The following is an 18463-nucleotide window of genomic DNA, read 5'->3' on the forward strand; positions in this document are numbered from 1 at the left end:
GATTAACATATAATTAGGGATTGAGATGCCGACTTTTATATGATCCCTTAACCTTTGTGTAATCCCTTAATTGTAGGAATGTAATTACTTGCATAGGCTCAATTCCAGGATCAGGAATTAATCCCTCCAGTGTATAAAATCCTTGTAACAGTTTGATGTTGAATACAACACTATTTTCACCTTTCTCTACATCCTTCTTCTTAATTAATATTCAGAGCTTTTTGTCTCATCAAGAATACAAGTAAGAGCACACCAGTTTTTTCTGTAATGTAACCAAATTTCATGTAAGAAGAACCAAGGTACCCAAATTTTATTCACCTCATCATTAACACGTGATTTCATAGGAGGATTTTTTATGGAGAGTGAGAAGTTACATAGTTTGGAAACATAATCATGGTCCAAGAAAATACATGTGGGTTTTAAATCCTGATGAATGTAATGGATTAAAGCTAGCTGGGCAAAACTAACTTTTCAATTTGAACAAGTTCTCTAACCACGTCCCCCATAAGTGGGCAATCTTCAATTTTATCTCAAATGCATAAAAATGTGAGGTCTAGAAAAGAATGCCACTACAGTCATATGACCTGATTTTCCCCCACCTCCTCAAGAATTTTCGGATCGCCAATTGCCTTGGTTTGATGACGATATTCAAGAACATATGGAATCAAATATTCTCTTCCTTTCACCTAACAAAATTTCACAGCTTGTCGTCCGGTTAGGAAAACAAGTAAAAGCACACCAAAGCTATAAACATAATTTTTTTTTCTTCGGAAATGAGATTATATAGCCGGTAGTCAGGGTCACGGTACCCATCTGTCCCTCTCATAGAATTTTCAATATCTTATTCGATTTGAGGAATGATTACGGAGAGTGAGAAGCTGTAGAGTTTAGGAACATAGTTATCGTCCAAGAAAATACATATGGGTGACAGATTTCTATGAATGTTGGGTCCGAGAAGGGTGATACGAAGATAGCTGCAAGAGCAAGCTACTTTGCAATATGCAATCTAATGTTCCATGGTAGTAAGATTTGATCTTCATTAGCACCTCCTAAACTTCCATCAGAGTTAAGAACTTTTGCTGCGTATTCATGTACCAGAACTGGTACAGGGACCTCTAAACAGTAGCCTAAGTATTGATTTTTCTGGTTTGAATTGTAATATCTTTCATATCTCGAAAGCCTTATGGGAAGGCATATTTATACATAATACAAAGACAGCTTCGGATGCAACAGCACACATGCACATGCAATTCCTTTCCTTGCTGTCCATGAGTCAGCAACAAAGAAACCTGAAAGCTTTACACCCTTGCTGTCCTTTACACCCTTGCTGTCTTGCTATGCTGTGCTGTCTGTAAACCCATGTGCTTTGAGTGCCCACCCTTGCTGTATGCTTGCTGTGCTGTGCTGTCTGTACACCCATGTGCTTCTTCCAATACTCCCCCTCAAGCTGGATCCAGTAGGTTGATGGATCCAAGCTTGGAGAGGAGTCTTTGAAACTGATGAGAAGCCAGAGGTTTGGTGAATATATCAGCCAGCTGATCGAAGCTTTTTACATAATGTGTCTGAATCACCTGCGACTGTACTTGTTCACGGACATAGTGACAGTCAACTTCAATATGCTTCGTCCTCTCGTGAAAGACGGGGTTTGATGCTATGTGCATGGCAGCCTGGTTGTCACAAAATAAGGTCATTGGTTGAGCTGTGAACACACCTAAGTCACATAAAAGTCCTTTTAGCCATATCAGCTCACACACGGTTGAGGCCATTGCACGATATTCAGCTTCGGCACTTGATCTTGCGATGACAGTTTGTTTCTTGCTCTTCCACGTGACCAAGTTTCCACCAACAAAGGTACAATAACCAGTGGTGGACTTGCGATCGATTGCATTTCCTGCCCAATCAGCATCACAATACCCCATGATTTGAGTGTTGTCATTCTTTGCCATGAGGATGCCACGACCAACAGACCCTTTTAAGTACCGTAAGATTCTTTTGACAAGGTTCAGATGCTCGATGGTGGGAGAGTGCATGAACTGACTGGCAATACTTACTGAATGTGAGATGTCTGGTCTGGTGATCGTTAGGTAGATCAGCTTGCCGACAAGCCTCTGATATAAGCTGATATCCGAGAGTGGCGTGCCTCCCAAGTCAAGCTTGAGCTTGCTATCAAGAGGGGTAAGTGCAGGCTTGGCATCACTCATATTGGCATCTTTAAGTAGGTCCATGACGTACTTTCGTTGATTAAGAAATAGTCCCTTATAAGAAGATGCCATTTCGATTCCAAGAAAATACTTCAACACCCCAAGATCTTTAACCGCAAATTGTTGTTGAAGTGACTGTTTGAGTGTGGTGATTTCAGCAGCATTATCACCTGTTATTATTAAGTCATCCACATATATCAACACAACTAATTTGCTTGCAGCTCTTGTGCGAACAAATAATGATGAATCTGCATTACTCCTTTTGAAACCAATGTTATGAAGAACGGTACTTAGTTTTGCATACCAAGCACGTGGTGATTGCTTCAATCCATAAATTGACTTATGTAACTTACACACCAAATTAGGCTCTTGGCTTTGTGGGTGTCCTGGTGGCAATCTCATATAGACTTCTTCTTCAAGATCACCATGTAGAAAAGCGTTCTTCACGTCCATTTGATACATAGACCAACCTTTATTGACGGCAACAGACAATAGAACCCTTACTGAGTTCATTTTTGCAACAGGAGCAAATGTTTCCTTGTAATCCACCTCAAATGTTTGAGTGAATCCTCGAGCCACCAGCCTGGCTTTATGCCTCTCAATCGAACCATCAGAATTAAACTTGATCTTATAGATCCACTTACAGCCCACTGCCTTTTTTCCTTGTGGAAGTTTGGTGATGCTCCAGGTTTTGTGTTGGTCTAGTGCTTTGAGTTCATCTCTCATTGCTTCTTTCCACACAACTTGATTATTAGCCTCATAAAAGTTTTGAGGCTCACTGTGACTTGAAATGTTGTTAAGAAAGGCAACATGAGATGGAGTTACCTTTTGATACGACACGTAATTTGAAATTGGATGCCTCGGTTTATATGTGACAAAATCTTGAAACCTTGTGGGAGGTTGTCTATCACGCCGAGGATTGCGTCGAGGTACTAGGAGGTTTGTCTCATCCTCATTCAAATTGTCATCCACTCCTTGAGGATTTTCTATGTTGCCGTTGTCATCATCATGCACAGAATTATCAGGATGAGTACCTTCATTATTGACTTCAATGGGAGGTGTAGAAGTACAGATTCTTGGTAGAGGAATTAGGTCTAAGATGCACTCCCCCTGACTTGTGGCTTCATGTGATTTGCTGAAAAAAGGGTTAGCTTCATGGAATCGTACATCTTTAGATACAATTATTTTTCTTAGTTGAGGATCATAGCACTTATATCCTTTTTGTGTTGATGAATAACCAAGAAAAATACATTTGAGAGCTCTAGGGTCCAACTTATCTCGATGGTGTGACTGTATATGAACAAAACAGACACAGCCAAATACTCTAAGATGTGAAAGGTCGATTTTTCTTCCTTTCATGACTTCAAGTGGAGATTTAAACCCCAAGACTCGGCTAGGAAGTCTATTGATGATGTACACAGCCGCCATGACTCCTTGTGACCAAAATCTCTTTGGTACGTTCATTTGTAACATTAATGCTCTCGTTTTTTCCAGAATGTCACGATTTTTCCTTTCAGCTACACCATTTTGTTGAGGTGTGCCGACACAACTTGTTTGATGCATGATACCATGCTTGTTCAAATATAATGACATGATATGGGACATATATTCGATGCCATTGTCAGATCTTAAGGTTTGAATTTGAGAGGAAAAATGGTTCTTAACAAGATTGTGAAAATCCTTAAAAACTTCAATCACTTCACTCTTAGACTTTAAAAGGTACAACCATGTGGCTCTAGAGAAATCATCGACAAAAGTTACATAATACTTATAACCATCAAAAGATTCAAACGTTGGTCCCCATACATCTGAGTGAACTAGTTCAAAAACTTTACTAGTCCTAGATAAGGATGAGGTAAAAGGCAATCTGGTGGCTTTATACAAATGACATGTTTCACACGAAATTAAATCATTACCTAAGTTTGGAAACAAGGAAGACAAAACAGGTTGGGAAGGATGAGCTAAACGTTGATGCCACAATTGACTATCTTGGGATGGACTGGACTTGGCTTGAAATCCTCTGGGACTGTTTTTTGATATGTAATAGAGGCCATCAAGGTAAAACCCTTCACCAATCGTCTTCTTGGTGAGGCAATCCTGAAAAATGACATTGTGAGGAGAGAAAATGGCCAAACAATTTAAGGTATTGGTGATTTTTCCCACAGATAGAAGTTGAAATGGAAAAGAAGGAACAAATAAGGCTACTGACTCAATTTTGTCCGATATTAAGTTGATATTTCCCTTCCCTAAAACCTTAGAACTCTCACCATTGGCAGTTGAGACTTGAGATGGTTTTGAAAATTTTTCAAACTTGTGAAACTTAGAAACATGGTTGGTCATATGATCTGTGGCACCCGAATCAACAATCCACAAATCATGCATCATATTTACATTAAGAGCAGTTTTAAAAGCAGTCATGATACCTTGCATGTCATCTTGGGCCATGTGTTGTGTTTTTGTCAGAAATCCAGCAAACTTGCCTAGCAAAGCTATTGAATTTCCATCTTCAAAGCCGACCGTTTGATCACTCTTAATCCTTTCTTTCTTGCTTTGAAGATACACTGCAAACTCATTTATGAGTGCAGCTGGATTTGCAGTGAAGCTCTTGAGTGCATCAGACCTATGAGAGGTTGAGGTAGTTGCATTGTTGGCTCTATGTGGTGCACGGTTCAGTCTTTGTGAGCCCTTGTTATCCTTCATGAACTCTGGCTTTAATTCTGGATGTAAAATCCAGCATGTCTCCTTAACGTGACCAGTATAGTTGTAGTGTTGGCACTTTAAGTGTGGATTCTTCACTTTGTATTTTCTTTCGTTGGCTAGATAAGCCCTTGCTTCAGTTACACTAGTCTTTGTGCCAGTGTTCATGACTTTCCTTCGTACTTCTTCACGTTGGATTGTTGCACATACGCTGGTGAAGGAAGGCAGTTCGGGGTTCATGAGTATGTGGCTTCGTAGGTCTTCGTATCCTGGATCGAGACTTGACAAGAGTTGGAATATCTTGTCTTCTTCTGCCCTTTTCAGTAGTAAAGACGCCTCAGTTGTGTGAGGCCGATACATTTCCAGCTCATTCCACATGCTCTTCATGCTGCCTAGAAGTTGAACAAAGGGCTTTCCTTCTTGTTGTATGTTGGAAATGTTCTTCTTCAATTGAAACACACGTGCAGCATTGTTCTGGCTGCCATACATTTCCTTGACTGTCTGCCATAGTTTGAATGATGATTCAGAATAACTGAATATTTCAGCTAGTTTACATTCCATGGAATTTAGGAGCCATGACATAACTAGCTGATCCTTGCAAAGCCAGATTTCATAAGTTGGTGAAGAAACATCAGGAACTTCGATGCTTCCATTTATGAACCCTAGCTTGGACCTTCCACCTAGGGCAAGACTCACTGCTCTCGACCAAGGTAAGTAATTAAACTCATTTAACAAGACCGAGCTTAATCTTTGATTTGGATTGACATCCACCTCAGACACGGTTGAGGAGGAAGGTATCTGGGAATCTCCAAACGAATAAGAATTCTCTTCCGCCATGTAAAGACCTATAAGAATAAAGAAAGAATTTTTCTTCCTTTTTTTTTTTTTTTTTTTTATCTTAACAACGTGCTCAAAATTAATCCCAAATTATCCGAAATGGCATACACTCCAAAACAAAAAATTTAATTCAGCTAAAGTAAAAGAGAGAGCTTCACTGGAGCAGCAGCTCAATCGAGAGTGATCTCGACGTCACCGTCGGCGATCTCTTGTTGCAAATCCTTGGGGTCCTTGCCGTCGACCGTGCAGCCCACCGAGACTTAGGTTCCGAGAATCTCCTTCACCGTGCCGGCGAGCTCCTTGGCCATCCTCGAACACCTCGTCAAACCCCGATGCGGCAACCCTGACGTAGTCAACGGCACCACCACTATGAACTCCGGAAAACCGGCGTCGTATAACTCCACCAAGTTCCACAGCATCTCACACTACTCCTTCTTCCCCAGCACCACCGTCTGGCCGCAGAACCGCAGAGACCTGACCTATGCTTTCTTGCCGGAGAACGAGCTCTCCGACGCGGTAAAAATCGTGTTCGTCGGCACCTTCCAGCGGTGGTCGACGGCGACACCGTTAACTTTCAAAGAAACTACCTCCTTCTACTCGGCGGACATCAAGATCGGATTCTTCGTCGGAGACCATGGCGACGAGAACTGGGTGATCACCGGTGACATCAGCAAGTCCTCCGTGAAGTCAGCCGTGGACCTTGAGTCCGTGGCGGTGCACGAGATAGGGCATCTGCTGGGGTTGGGGCACTCGTCGGTGGAGGATGCGATTATGTACCCGACGATCTCGTCGCGTACGAAGAAGGTGGAGCTTGCCAGTGGAAGGATAACAGGTCGGTGCCATCCGGATCCATCATGGATAAGATGATGCAGAAGCAGGTTATTTTTCCTGCTCTGATACCATATTGATTTTTCTGGTTTGAATTGTAATATCTTTCATATCTCGAAAGCCTTGTGGGAAGGCATATTTATACATAATACAAAGAAAGCTTCGGATGCAATAGCACACATGCACATGCAATTCCTTTCCCTGCTGTCCATGAGTCAGCAACAAAGAAAGCTGAAAGCTTTACACCCTTGCTGTCCTTTACACCCTTGTTGTCTTGTTGTGCTGTGCTGTCTGTAAACCCATGTGCTTTGAGTGCACACCCTTGTTGTATGCTTGCTGTGCTGTGCTGTCTGTACACCCATGTGCTTCTTCCAATACTAAGAGTTTCAAAAAATTCTCATGGTTACTCTTCTGTATTGAAATGACAATGTTACAAATAGCCTGAGACCTAGCTCGATCCTCAATGTGCCAACGGCCGATGAAGTACTTCACAATAATCATTGATCAGCCATCTATGTCACGCATGCCCAACTTGTCAAGCAAGTTGGAAAACACACTATTAGACACAGCCTTAGTAAGCACATCAACAAGTTGATCTTGAGATCCCACAAAGGGAAAATTAATAATTCCAACATTCAATTTTTCCTTGATGAAATGTCGATCAATCTCCACATGTTTTGTTCGATCATGTTGCACTGGATTATGAGCAATCTCAATAATAGCCATGTTATCACAATGGAGTTTCATAGCACCTTTGGGTTTAAATCCAAGATCTCTCAACAATTTTTTCAACCACAACAACTCATATACACCATGAGACATACCACGAAACTTAGCTTAGGCACTTGACCTAGCCACCCCGTTTTGTTTCTTGCTTATCCAAGTAACTAGATTACCATCCACAAAAGTAAAATATCCAGATGGAGATCACTGGTCGGTGATTGAACCTACCCAATCTGCATCTTATACTCTTCTACATTCAAATATCCATTCTTGGAGAAAATCAAGCCTCTACCAGGAGCCATCAAGTACCTTAAAATATGGATTACTGCATCTATATGTGCTTCACTAGATGAGTGCATAAATTGACTTACCACACTAACTACATAAGCAATGTTAGGGTGAGTATGAGATAAATAAATTAATCTCCTTGATAGAGATTTTACCACACACGCAAACAGGTTAAAAACTCCTTTATTACTTGCAAGAATGACAAGGTTGTTGTAGTATAAACAGTTCTCGCAAGGTCGTTCTCCACAGGGATTATTAAATAATTCAAAACAAACCAAATTCCAATTAATTATCGTAAAGCAGAAAGTTGAGATGATTGGTTTTATAAACTACTTAAATTAAAACGAATTTAATTAATAAAAATAAACTAATCTGTAATATTAAAGATGAAAGGGAAAGAAAACTATTTTGAAAAATCAAATTAAGAAAGCACTAGGGTTCCACCATCACCTAGCAATCCTATGTATTTTTACCAATTACTTATGATCTACACATGCCACTTTGAAGGTTAGGTTTTCCTAATTTATATTCTACTTGGAACCTCCAACATAGAACGTATATCTAACATGCAACCCGTCTGGACGTTCGAATCAAATCTGAACATGAGAGACTCATTATGCTTTTATGAAAACCCTTTGAAAAACCATGCAACCCTTAAGATGTGGTGTTCATCTTAAATGAAATTACAATTATTAATCATAAGAAGCCAGCATCAATTTCAGGGAACCTTCTGACCAAAATTGCATCAAATTACTTTTCTAAAGATCCTAACGGTGATCAAGCATTAAGACAATTAGATAGTTTTAATCACGGTGATCAATAATTCAAAGTATGCATGCAATCAATCACAAGCAATAAAATAAAAATTACATATTCATGCTAAGGCTCAAGTCTTCGCCCTAGCAAAAGGAATTAGTTACGAATATTCATAATTGAAATCATAGAAAATATTATTAAGAATAAAAGGAATGAAAACACCTTAAAGTAGAAAATCTCCAAGAACCCTAGCCAAGTTCTCTGTCTCCCCAGTTGCATAAGAGAAAACCCTTCTTTGTTTCAAGATTAAGAACAGCCAAGCCCCCCTGTTTTCTAAGCCCTCTACAAACCCTAAAAAACATAGGTCTCTTATTCCAACTAGGAAACTAAAAAATAATAAAATATCTTAGGAAATAAAACCCTGATTAAATTAGGATAATCTGCCAAGTAATTGTCCAGCCACGTTTTCGCTTTAAATCTTCTCCAAATCCGGCTCATAATAGCTTGTTTTAAGGATCAGGACGTTCTGAACACATCTCTAGAAGGCCAAGAACCCATACAAGGTCATCTTGGGCTCCAAAAACGCAATTCAAGCCCAAAACGTCACTATTCCAGCACTGCACATTGCTCCTTTATTTTATTGCCAGAAAATAATCGCTTGGTAGAAAAATCTGATATTTTGATACAATCAAGCTAAGTGACTCACGAACGTCCTCCAATTGGAATTACTCCAAAATTCGTCCATTTGACGATGTTTTGCTCCAAAGGAAGTCGAAAGTCCTATATTGGAAATATAATTCAAAGTATCAAAATTCTTCCAAATTATTAACCAAAATATACTAAGAATAGGGTTAAATATATAATATAAAATATACTCATCACTCCTCACAATACCGTTCCTTACGAGTAGGAACTTGATTCGAAAATAAGCACAGGCGATGATTCTCTCAATCGAAGTATCAACAGGTTTGCAATCTCAAGTGGAATTCTTTTCCAAAGCTTCCATCTCAACATTCATGGCATTAACCCACTTAGGGTCAAGACAAAATATCTTGCAATTTTGTTGGAACTGATACACTAGATAGCTGACTTATGTAAGATGCATATGGTTTGGATAAAGATGAGTAGACAGATAGTTGTTGATAGGATACTTGGCTTTGGCATGCATATCAGGCTCATATTATACTTTAGGTTTTCCATGATTAACCAAGGTTCTAAAAAACGCTAGGCACTAGTCGGTAGGCGGGTTGGCGCCTAGCATCTAGGCTGCTAGGCGGGGTCTAGGTGGGCACCTAGGCGGATTTAGGTAAATTTTTTGTATATCTTGTAAATAAGTGCATATTGACACTTACAAAAAATTAAACTTGCATAAAATTCACGGATAAAATAATAAAAGAATAATAAATGCAAAAAGATTATCCAACAAGTCCAAAATTTAAAAACACATTAAGCATATATGTCATAGAACCATAGTGAGGAGTATTGTAGGATGACACATGTACAATAAGTTCCCAATTTTAAACCACACAAAATGCAAAATAGGAAAAAAAAATAAGGAAATATAGTAATGTAGATGGGATTTTTTTTTTAATTTCTAAAAATAAAAAAAAAATAAAAAAATAAAAAACAAACAAAACAAAAAAACAAAAAAAAACCTCCTTGCCTCCTAGCACCGCTTAGCCCGTCTAGGCGCTGCCTCACCCGCCTAGATGGCCGCCTAGACCCCAACTAATTTTTCCAACCGATTTGCAAGAAAACGCATCGGGTCACCACCGCCTAGCGCCTAGGCCGTTTTTTAGAACATTGCGATTAACTCAAGGCAACTAATAAGTAGAAGAATCATCATAATTTACCTCGTGTGTCACCATCTTGTATCAAACCATTAGAAGAATCATCACTGGACGAACAATCAACAAGCAACTCGTTAGTCATACCAGCAGCAGACAACTAGTCATCAGAAGGCAATTCGTCAGACATACCAACAATAGGCAACTCCTTGGGCACATCCGACGAGTTGTTAGTAGAATAGTCTCAGGAGTGACAGTTGACAATTGCCATCTATAGCCGACTGGTTAGTATCACGCAACATAACAAGTTTCATCCCCAACTATGCCTGCAACACATCATAAATACCATTTATTCGAATATATACTTCACTACCCCTCTCCCTCTGAAGTGAGGAGTCGGAAGAGATTTCACAAAATATGGAACTTCTTCGTGGAAGGTGACATCGATGGTAATATTTGTTTTCTGAGTCGAAGGATGATAACATTTATAACTTTTCTGATTGTTAGCATATCCAATAAATGCACATCGGAGAGCACATGCTTCATGTTTACTTCGCTGATGAGAGTAGACATGCACAAAAGCCACACACCCAAACACCTTCGGAGGAAGTTTGGATACAAAAACATGAGAAACATGCTTTTGTAGCACATCAAACGATGTCTAAAAATCAAGAACCCTACTTGGAACACGATTTATCAAGTACACAGCAGCCAAAACAGCATGACCCCACAAATGATGAGGAACATATTTATCAAACATCAAGGAGCAAACAACCTCCATTATTTGACGATTCTTCCGTTTAGACCCACAAACCAACAAAATCCATTAGAAATAACCTTCGCCAGGCCCCACATATTAGAATATATCAAATCAAATGACAAAGTAGCTTTAGAATCACTTATGGGAAGGAAGCATGATGACTCTTAGTCATGACACATGTTTCACACTTGAACTCTGAATCACTACAAGTGCGAAACAAAGAAGTAAATAGATGCTTCATATAATTGAATGATGGATGTTCCAAACGTCAATGCCACAACCAAATTTGATGTTTGTCATCCACTTTAGCACTTAGAACTTGATTATTATTTGAACCTGAAGCAATAGGATCCTCCATAGTCATGATGTACAAACCCCTTTTACCATGACTAAATATCTTCTGAGTTTGAATGTCTTGAAAATAACAATACGTGAGGTAGAAGTGAGTTGAACAATATAACGTATCAAGTAGTTTTCCTATCGACAAAAAATTGCACTTAACATCAGGAACAAGTAAAGCATGGACCAGTGATAAGGTTGGAGTAAGAGAGATAGTGCCTTCACCATTCACAAGGGAAGATGCTCCATTTGCACTAATAATATACGGATCACGAACATAGTCACCTAACTCATCAAACACTCTAGGGTCACTAGTCACATGATCAGTGGCCCCAGTATCAATTATCCATATATTTGTTCCACCAAGATGCATAACAACACTATGATTATATTGAGCCATTTAACTAAAACACGAACAATAAAGGCACAAAAGATACACAACGGAATTAAGACAATTTGCTAGAACGCTGTAGCAAAATAACTATTTAGAGACTGCAGCACTGCACTGTTCACGACACTGTAGCAATGTATTGTAGCACAGCACCATTCTTGGACTGTAGCACGGTATTGTTCACCTTTTTTTTTCTTTTTTTTTTGGTACGATACCAAGAAAAGTGGGCACAAAATTAAGCACACAGGTCACCAAAAGCGGACAGTTTTGATACCAAGTTGAATTAAACATAGTAAAATACCAAAAATATATATGAGAATATTTGAGAATTTCTTGTATATTCATTAATCTCCAAAGTGGAGTATATATAGGAGTTACAATTGGTATTACATATGCACTTCATCAAGATGGGACAATATACTACTATTTACACTTCAACTAATATATAAATATATAACTCGCAACAGTTCCAGCTTTGAGTCCTAACCTTGAGGACAAGGTTGATTTAGAAGGAGATGGTAATGATAGGATTGTGATTATCTTAATCACGACTTAAGGGAACAATAAGCATTTAATTAAAGTATAGTCCTTGCAAAAGATTAGAATTAAAAAAATTGCATACTCAATTTAATCCCTTAAAGTGTACTTTTATTAAAATTTATTTTCTATATTTGTTAGCTAGTTGCAGGTTTGAGCAAGGAGCTCAGCTCTCTCTCTCTAGTCTTCCTCTCCACACTTACATACACTATTCCATTGTTGCTAGCTACCTGTAGGTCTGAGCAAGGAGCTGAGAATTTGATCCTAACACAAAACCGGCATGACTGACAGCCTCAGCTACCGAAACAAAGCAAACCCCTTAAGCCCCTCCTCCCCATTCATCTCCTTTAAGTCCATTGGCCTCCTTATCTCCCCAACCGCCTTCACATCAACCACCCCATCATCCCCTTTTTCTAAATACCATTCCCGCATGATGGTGAAGACGCGGATTACGCGGCAAGCCTTGGCACCGTAGAAGCAGCAGAGGTCGCTGAGCTTCATGGACTTGAGAAGCTAGTACTATATCTCTACGGCCATCAATGGGATTGGGATTTTCTTACCTTCTTTGGTCCTGATTTCCTGTTGGAATTTAAAAGGTTTTGTGTAGTGGGTTTTCGGTGTTTCGGTGAGGAAGATATGTGTTTTGGCGCCAAGGGATATTTGAATGCTAGAATAAAATATGTGGCTTGCCATGTGTCATCTCAAGAATCTCAACGCTGATAAGCCGTTTAACTACACGAAAGTTGTTCCAGAATATATAATTTTTTGAATTTTTGAATTTTTAGATGAGAATTGTTATAAGCACTTCAAAAATCTCATTCTATACTCTTCAAAAATGTAATTTTCTTTCTAATTAAAGAAAGTTTGGAATGCAAAATAAGATTTTAAGAGCACCACTAACAATTCTCTCATCGTATCTTTGATTTAGAATTCAACAATTAAAAACTTTATTCTATTGAGTACCTCGTAAGTATCCGAAGCGTATTAGGATTGCAAGTTGTGATTGTTGGAGTTTGGTGGTTGAGATTAGAGGCCACATTTGAGTCCCACATCGGCTAGAGGACGAGCCAATGTAGTGCTTTATAAGTAATGATAGACACATACTATTGAGGCTTTTTGGTAAAACCTTATACCTGTTTCTCTCACGTGGATAAAGTAATAGGAATATTGGCAATACCTACTGTCAACAATTGAATTACTTTTTAAAAGATTTGGGTTCTTATACTCCTAAACTCCCAAAACTTGTATACTTAGAAGCCCAATAGACATGTGTTATAGTAGCCCAATAGACCTGTGTAATAGAAGCCCAATAGACATGTGTAATATGAGAAATAATTTGTGCATTATTTTACTCCTAAACACCCTTGTTTCTTATCATTCCTTGAACTCTTGCTTATTTTCGTTCTTTAATTCTCCTTGAATTTATTAGATACAAAATTTAAAAGGGTAATGTTAGGGAGACTAAATTTGTAGACAAAATTGGTAAACTAAATGATTTGTCACCAATAGAAATGAGCACGTTTATCAATGCTAAAGTAATAATTCAATTAATCATCAACTTCCACGTCTTTTGGTTTATAAAATTTTATTTACAAATTTAGTCTCCCTAACATTAACCAATTAAAAAAAAAGTGTGTTAAAGTAGAAAAGAGTGTGCGGAAATCAAGTTTTATGTGATATATATTTTGTACACCTCAACTTTGAACAAATTTTGTGAAACGTTTCATATTAAAGATAATTAATATTGTGATAAGACCTCAACTGTCACATCCCAGCTTGAACCCCCACCACATCCCAGGCTCAACTCTACCGTAGCATGATATTGTCCGCTTTGGGCCCCTACCACGCCCTCACGGTTTTGTTTTTGGGAACTCACACGATAACTGCCCAGTGGGTCACCCATCCTGAGATTGCTCTCGCGTTAACTCGCTTAACTTCGGAGTACCAACGAACTTCGAAGCCAATGAGCTCCCAAAAGGCCTTGTGCTAGGCAGAGATAGGAATATACATATAAGGCTTACATGATCGACTCCCCTGGACGATGTGGGATGCTACAATCCACCCTTCTTAGGGATCCAACGTCCTCATCAGCACACATCAGGCTAGGGATTGGCACTGATACCAAATTGTCACATCTCGGCCCGAGCCTCACCACATCATGGGCTCGACTCCACTGTAGCACAATATTGTCCGTTTTAGGCCCCAACCACGCCCTCACGGTTTTGTTTCTAGAAACTCACAAGATAACTGCCTAGTGGGTTATCCATCCTGGGATTGCTCTCGCGCGAACTCGCTTAAATTCGGAGTTCCGACAAACTTTGAAGCCAGTGAGCTCCCAAAAGGCCTCGTTCTAGGTAGAAATGGGAATATACATACAAGGCTTACATGATCCACTCCGCTGGGCGATGTGGGATGTTATACCAACCACCATCGATGAATAGTAGTTGGCGTTGTACATTCCTTTTATATTTTTACTTATCATAACACAGGAACTTCACAAACAACCATCTATTCAATCAATTGTTCAAATTGATGCTCCGAGCATATTTTTTCTATATAGTCAAAGAGTTTGTTTTCCAATTGTTCATTTCATCTCAACATGCAAACAAAGAACAAATCTAACTTTCAAAAGAATGAGTTCTGACTCTATGTAGAGAATTAACCCCAAGAAAATGTTGCAACTATGAACAAAGAATTTAACTTCTTTGGTTGCAAAAGATACCAAACGAGCAAGGCAGCAAGTTGTTCAATAACACCACTAAAATTGGAATTCTTAAATGTGAGAACCAAAATCATAGAGAAAACAATGTAATAATTTTTCAAAAAAAAAAAAAAAGAATTGAAGCAATAGAGGTAATGAGTAGCATCCCCAAATCAATTGAATCACCAATCAAATTTGATTTTAGTTGGGCATTTCTTCAAACACCATATAGGCAAATAAGCTTCGCACTTCGCAATTGAAAATCCCAGAAAATATTCATAAGCAGCAAGGATTACATGAACCACCATCGTATTTCATTCCCTACCAAGATAAAGATTTAGTTTCCCAGATCACACTTATTTTGGACAACCCAAATACTCAAATTAATTAACATTTCAAAATTAATGAAGAAAAATATGTTATATATATCATAGTCGATAAACCTGATCAAATATAATCAAGTTTAAATAACAACTTAGACAACAAAAAATCAAACTTCTTCCTACAAATCCATGAAATGACATAACAACAGTAATCAAACAAACAAAGCAAGATGAATTAGGAAGAATCCCCACAGTTTGCAAGATGAATCCCTAATTTCCCAGATAACAAAGAAGAGTGGGGTGGGTGGGGCTGTAGGTGCAAGGAGAAGACAGAGAAGCGGGCGGGGAATTGAACAACTGCCCACCACTATCGGAGAAGATGATTGGGGTGGATAAGGCTGTTGGTGCAAAGAAAAGATAGAGAACGAAGAAGAATGAAAGAGAGGTTGCTGCTGGTGAGGATCTGTTGGCGAGGCTGCTGCTGGCGAACGAAGGAGAAGACAGGACTAACAATCCTTTCATTTTTGAGGGGATTGGCTAAGACCTTCTAGTGAAGGCGCTAGTCCATGCTAGTCCTCACGAGTCCCGTTAAACTTAGTCCCTCTTTGCAACAAACATAGGACTTCATTAATCATTAGTCCAATCCAATCTAGTGAAGACTAGTGATGCCAAACAAACACACCTTGCAAGTGTATGCAAAATACGAAGCCCTAGTATTCAATGAAAGGTTACCAATAGCCAAACATTGAATAGAAACTTTGTGTGTTACATGAACCTCACTGAATAATTGAGTTTAGTAAAGTGCAACCAAACTCAAATGTAATATTCACATGTACCCACCAAGATTTACCCCAACTTAAAGGCACAAAAATCTTAAAAACATGAAAGAAACTACTTATCAATTCATGCATCATTTGGAGGTTGTGATGTTTGTTTCAAAAATTGAGCGAAAGAGTATGAAAGTTTGAAGAAAACGACGGGTGGGCTATACGACATGATTTCTCTGCAATCTCTCCAATGTGAGAGTCTTTCTCTTTGTGTGAGAGTTTTTCTCCCTTGTGTGAGCAATTTCTTCAAATTCCGGTAAATCATTTAGCCGCAGCCCCAAGCATGGCCAGGGTCGATGGCAGTCATTTTCCTTTTTCTTCTTCCTGTTTCTCTCCTTTATTGCTCTCTACTTTCTAGCCTATTTCTCCCCTTTGTTTCCACCCCCTTGCACCTTTGACTTAACCAACCTCTATCCAGAATTAGAAATATTTATTTCCCCGATTTCCCCTTTCTTCTTCTCCCACTTATCTCTCCACCCCCATGCATATACTCAAATCACTTTCTTTCTATCCTGCTTGGATTCGTCCTCTCTGCACTCCAAAATTGCTCTGATTCGTAACCATTTTGTTTAGCCGTGTTTCACTACAGTATTGGAAAGTGCGTAGAGCTCCGGCTTGGGTTTTTACACCACCACTTTCCTACTATGTGTCGATCCCTCGACACTGCTACATGTTCGGAGTACTTTCCCTTTATTATCTTAGTGGTTGCGCTCCAAGTTGTGGGGTGTTTGCTAGAGGACAATAAAATTTGGTTCTTTTTTATGTTGTAGGGGTTTGGCGAGTTCTTATCTCTGGCATTTACAGGAGGACTTGTTTGTAGTTGGCGACAAGTACTGCAGGTGCTTCAGCAGCAGAAGAGGATCCAGGCGTTTAGGATTTCTTTGTGTGTATTTTTTTGTGTTGGGCTCACTTTTTGGGTTGGGCTTTTCTTTTGTCGTTGTTTTGGAGGTCCTAATGTTGCTGTGTGCTTTGTGTGTTTTTGGGCCTCCACTCTTGTATGTATGGTGTGTTGGTAATAAAATGTTACCTATTGCCCAAAAAAAAATGCAACTGCCTAAGTGATCATTTTATGTTAGGGCAAATACTAATTTGCATAGAATAAGTCTCAAGTTCAAAATTCATTCGTTTTGAAAAGAAATATGGGGCATTTTTGCTGGACTGTGACGTGACATAATATTTGTTTGAAGCCGAATTAAATTGTCTATCTAGCTATAGCGCTAGCACGTCGTTGCGATGCTGCCAAATTAACTACTGATGATTTAAGCACAACTAGACAAGTGTGCCCGCCGGTTGCAGTAGGCAGTTGAACGTTGATTATTAAATGCTAGAATTCTCTAAATAAAGATATCGCAGCAACTGCTATTTAATTTCATTGACCCATATCCCATATATGAATGATGGAAAATTGCTAGCAGAACTTTGTAACGTTGGCTTGTAACTAAATAAGATTTAGAAGTATCGGCGAAAAGTTAAGTTGGAGAAAAATTTATTATAGAATCGTATTAAGGTCAAATCAAACACATCTTAATCCTTCAGGTTATCAGAACACACCGGACTCTAAATACGTGGGTGGCAAAGCAACCTTCAAAGATAGCCAGCATAGCCATGCATATAACATATATGGTGGACCATTAATTAATATTGGTGGCAACAGATAACACGTAGGTATCCTCTCATGCTTTGATTTGTTGCAAGAATTGAATAGAGGAGAACTCTAGAAATGAAATGGCTCACGTTGCTGCAGCCATGTATACCACAAAACTAGGTTATCTAATTCTGATCACATATTTCACATGCATGCTTGGACATTTTTGTATACGTAACACTCAACGCAGTAATGCCTTTACTATTTTCAACCAGATTATTGGGGTAGGGCATGCATGGATATATGACTCTTGATAGTGATCAATCGAGTTTATGGGGCGCATTGGATCACATCCTAGCTAATACTGAGGGCATGCATTTATATCATATCCTCTAAAGATCATCAAATGAGACGTACGTGTACTTGATATATGTAAGCTAGTAAAGTCAAAAACCAACCATATTGTGTGTGGTTCAAATTTTGGCATTAAGATGAGAGCGATTAGATGCGTTGGAATAAGGTCAATCTAAAATATACAAAACTACAGTTTGCTTCGAAGATTTATTTATAGGGGAGAAAGAAAGAAAAATGTTTTAACATGCTTAGATTTATTAACGTATAATGACTGAGAAATACGAAAATGATTGTGACCATGAGAACGGAGAGAGGAGTTGAAGCTGTGGACACAAATATGCTTTTAAAGACTAAAGTTCATGAAATATCAACAATGTCATTCTTTAGAAATCGAATACGGATGATATGTATACAAATATGCTTTTAGAAATCACTGCTAGAAAGCATACACGCAATAATGACAGAAATTGTGACAATCTCAATCCTCAAGTCGGTCCAAGATCTACATAAAGGAAGAACTTTTACAAAG

General features: G+C 38.8%; 1 pseudogene; it reads right to left on the reverse strand.

Moving 5' to 3' along the window:
* Window positions 1-715: 715 nt before the first annotated feature.
* LOC125470963 lies at window positions 716-7289 on the reverse strand (annotated as a pseudogene).
* Window positions 7290-18463: the final 11174 nt, after the last annotated feature.

The sequence above is a fragment of a genome, unplaced genomic scaffold (genome assembly GCF_019419815.1).
Source record: "Pyrus x bretschneideri cultivar Hongxiangsu unplaced genomic scaffold, Pyrus_bretschneideri_v1 Contig55, whole genome shotgun sequence".
NCBI classification, from domain to species: domain Eukaryota; kingdom Viridiplantae; phylum Streptophyta; class Magnoliopsida; order Rosales; family Rosaceae; genus Pyrus; species Pyrus x bretschneideri.